The following is a 3,871-nucleotide window of genomic DNA, read 5'->3' as shown; positions in this document are numbered from 1 at the left end:
GTTTGTATTCCTTAGAATTTACCAATCAGGAATCATAGCTACATCTCTCAGTCGACAACTCAGAAGTTGTAGAAATACAATTTCCTTTGTGCTTTTTTATTATTTGGGGTCATTTCTGTTTTGAGTCTCTAGTCAGGAAAACTGGCAAACCGACTTTCATATTTAGGGAGACTCTTCTAGGGTGAACCAAGAGTCTGGGGGAGTGTGCTGTGACTTCTAAGTTGGGGGCGCATCTGGTTCTGAGGTCGCCTATGTCCCCAGTTTTATCTGCTGAGGTCTCCGCTGTCAGACCCGTCTTGCGACTGGCCCGTGAGGCCCCGATCACTGTGTTTCCCTGACCCCGTCCTTGTGGATCACCGTGCTACACGGAGCCAGCCCATGGGAGCCATCGAGGCATAGTTGTGTTTCGCCTTGACTTTCAAGCCGGTCACGCTTTCCAGTACCAGGCACCATGCTGGTGGGTCTTCCTACCTCTGCCTGTCACGCTGGGATCCAATTGAGAGTTGTTACCCCTTGGTTTGGCAGCCTCCTGGTGTCCCCTGGTAGGAATCAGGGGACAGGACCTTCCGCCAGGCACAGCTCCACCTCTCCCTCTCTCTCCGCTTCCCAGGGCCTTGGGGACTCTTCCTAAGAACGGGAGCGCCGCAGGGCCAGAGAAAAGGAAAGTGGCCCTTAAGCCCCATTTCCTAACCATTCCGTCTGCAGCCTCCCGCTCCAGAGCTCAGAACCAGGAGGACACTCACAGGTTACTTCCCCCTGGCCTGATGTCCCTCTTCCAGGAGGCCAGGGGTCCGGAACAGCCCCTCTGCCATGGGGAGAGAAGCCAGGATGGGGGCAGAGAGTGTAACACATGGCGATCACAGACAGACGATCCGGGGACACTTCTGATGCTTGCACAGGGCACAGGGCGCAGCCGCCAGAAGCCCCGTCCCCTGCTGACGGTGGCCTCACCTTGAGAGGTGCCTCTTAGAGGCTGTGTTCCCCCGAGTGTTGCGACCCGGTAGCCTTAACCCAGCTCGCGAGAGCTGCACCGACGCGTCTCTCTCGTGTCCCGTCGTGACTTCCGAGGGCCCAGCGCAGGGCCTGCTCTGCGGCACACGCACGGGATCATTCGCTGAGTAAGTGAACGAATGCTTTTCGGATCCCTTAAAAAATGTGTAAAACGAAAACGCCTTCCCCTCCGCTGGCCTCCTGCGTGTGTCTCTCTGTTTGGGTTTACTGCTCTGACGCGTAGACTTCGATTGCTCTGAAACATTACCGCGGGTGTCTGCCTCGCCACGCGACGGCGCGGGCGAACAGATGCCAGCTCGTCACCACAAATGGTCGTCTGCTCGCAGCGGGCATAAATCAGCCTGTTCAGCCTGGAACCGGCTCCGTGCGCGCATATGACACGATTGAAGATTTGCTGATTGACTCAGCCAAGCCGAAAACAGTGACAATAATTCCAGCCTCCGACTGGATTCCAGCGTCAAGGCAAATCGCTCGAGAGGGCTGAGCTCGCTTAAGCCTGGGACGTAAACAGCTAGGGGGCGCGGGGCCCCCTCTCCTCCCGCGCTCAGCCCTCGCGGCCCTCACCGCGATCAGCGAATCGCACATCCAAACGCCGTACACAGTGTTGCGGGTTAGGTTTTCTCTGCACCATGGACTGTAATGCGACCTAATAGATCGTGTTAATAATAAATACCTCCGCGGAAATGCATCGCCTCTAAAGGGTGGACCCCGAACCCTTTTCCTTCTGCTTTCATTCCAGGAGAGGTGGGTGCTGCGGAGCAAAGCGAAATGTTATTTCTAAATATGGGACCGAGCGGCGCGCGGCTGGGTAGCTGACGGTGGCCGCGGGGCGCAGCGCTCAGACGCGGGGGGACGCGTCTGCGTGGGGCGCTGCCCCCCGGGATGAACAACGGATTCGCCGTCAGGGACCCTGGACAGCGGTCCTGGCCCCGCCCCTGACCACTTCCGCGCCGTCGGGCAGGCGGCTCCGCCGCGGTCCCTGGGTTTCCCCGTGAGTGTGATCGAGAGCTTTGCTCTCCAGTTTCTGCGCCCTTAAGAACAAGAAATTCTAGATTGAGGACTTTTTCACATTTCTTTGCTCGATGGTTTCTAAGCTGGGGACAAGTAATGTGGGACAACAACTTCAGAAGGCATTCGGGCCTCGGGATTTTGGGGAGGTCGTGGGGAAGCGTCCAGGCCTTGCCGTCAGACAGAACTGGGGCGGCTCCTGAACCGCTGGCCGCTAGTCCTGCACCGGGCGGGTCCCTCGTCTCTGGGCTCAGTTTCCCAATCTATGAAACGGGTGACAGTTCTCTCCTGCAGGGGTGTGGTAAGAATTAGAGAAAACGTGTAACTCACCTCACTCACCTCACAGTCGTTGGAGCAGGATAGATGTCCTGTAAATGCGATAATTTCATTATTAGCAGTTAATCGAATTACAGTGAAGGACGCAGGAGTGAAGTCATCGAAGACACTAGAGCTTTCCGGAATTACAGTAAGTCGAAGGGAGGAGGTACCGCCAAGCCTCTTCCTCACAGTTTCATCCGATCCCGAGTCTCTTAGGAAATGTATAATTTGGAAATTATTATTATTTTTAAATTATTTAAATTATTTTAAATTATTTATTATTATTTATGCCTACAGCACCTGGTCTTCTTTGGTGGTCTCCCATCCGAGTACTAACCAGGCCCGACCCTGCTTAGCCTCCAAGATCAGACATCGGGCTTGTGCAGGGTGGCGTGGCCGCAGACCATGGACCGTGGCTCTAGTGGGGCACGAATCCAGGACCTTCAGCACATCTTGAAGCAGATGTGCTGACCGCTGCACTGTGGAACCACATCCAATTTACAAATTATTAATGATGAAAAGGGACAGACTGAATTATTGGCATCTTGTTGCAAAAAAGATACTATGTTTGAATATCTTGCAATATTAACTGTAAATATTAATTTTAAAATTAATAGACTTCTACAGCGGTTTGACGTTTTTTGAAAAATCGAGCAGATCTCCCATGCCCCCTCCTCAACACGTAATTTGCCCTATTATTTACATCTTGGTGTATTTGTTCAAATTGATGAGCCGTTATTAATACATTGTTATTAAGTAAAGTCCACAGTTTACCTTAAGATTCACTTTGGGTGTTGCACATTATATGGGTTTTGACAAATGCAAAAGGTCACATATCCACCGTTACAATGTCCCCCAAAGTAGCTTCGCTGACCTAAAAATCTCCCATGCTCCACCTCTTCATCCCTCTTAAGTATTCAACCAAATGAGTCGCATCTTTATATCCCCATAGCAACCTGCTCACAAATGTTCACAGCAGCTTTGCTCATAACCACCAAAAACTGGAAGCGAGCAAGATGTTCTCGATAGGTGAATGGGCGACGACGTCATGAGCTCTCTGTGCCGTGGAACAGCGTCCGGCACTAACAGCAATGAGCTGTCGGGCCACGACAGGACCCAGAGGAAGCCGAACAGCACATCGCTGGCTGGAGGAAGCCAGCCCGAGAGGCTGCGGACTGTCTAATTCCAACTCTCGGAGATTCTGGAAAGGCAACAGCAGAGTCTGTTGAGACCAGCGGGTACCGGGCTTGGGGGAGGGGCCCACGGGAGTCAGCGACCCGGCGACCACGCGCGGCTCACAGAGCGTCCCGTTACGATGTCATGGCTCCTGTGTCAGGAGTGGAAAGAAACTAAACCCACGCCAACCATCCTCCGGTCGAACGTGATTTAAAAAGTTTTCTCAAATGGCTTGAATTTTGCGTGTAGACAAGAGACGGCTTCGTGGAGCGGAGGAAGCCTGTCGTTGTCGTTGGTGATGCTAGGCGCGTTTTTCTCGCGAATGCCCTAATTTGTTTCCATCTCTAGAATGAGCGCG

At 53.0% G+C, this 3,871-nt stretch overlaps 1 pseudogene; it reads right to left on the bottom strand.

The window, feature by feature from the left end:
- Nucleotides 1-2,625: 2,625 nt before the first annotated feature.
- LOC120596561 (uncharacterized) lies at nt 2,626-2,741 on the bottom strand (annotated as a pseudogene).
- Nucleotides 2,742-3,871: the final 1,130 nt, after the last annotated feature.

This window comes from Pteropus medius, unplaced genomic scaffold, assembly GCF_902729225.1.
Source record: "Pteropus medius unplaced genomic scaffold, Ma_sr-lr_union100, whole genome shotgun sequence".
NCBI classification, from domain to species: Eukaryota; Metazoa; Chordata; class Mammalia; order Chiroptera; family Pteropodidae; genus Pteropus; species Pteropus medius.
The sequence above is the reverse complement of the archived record's forward strand: the minus strand, read 5'-3'. Positions and strand labels throughout refer to the sequence as shown.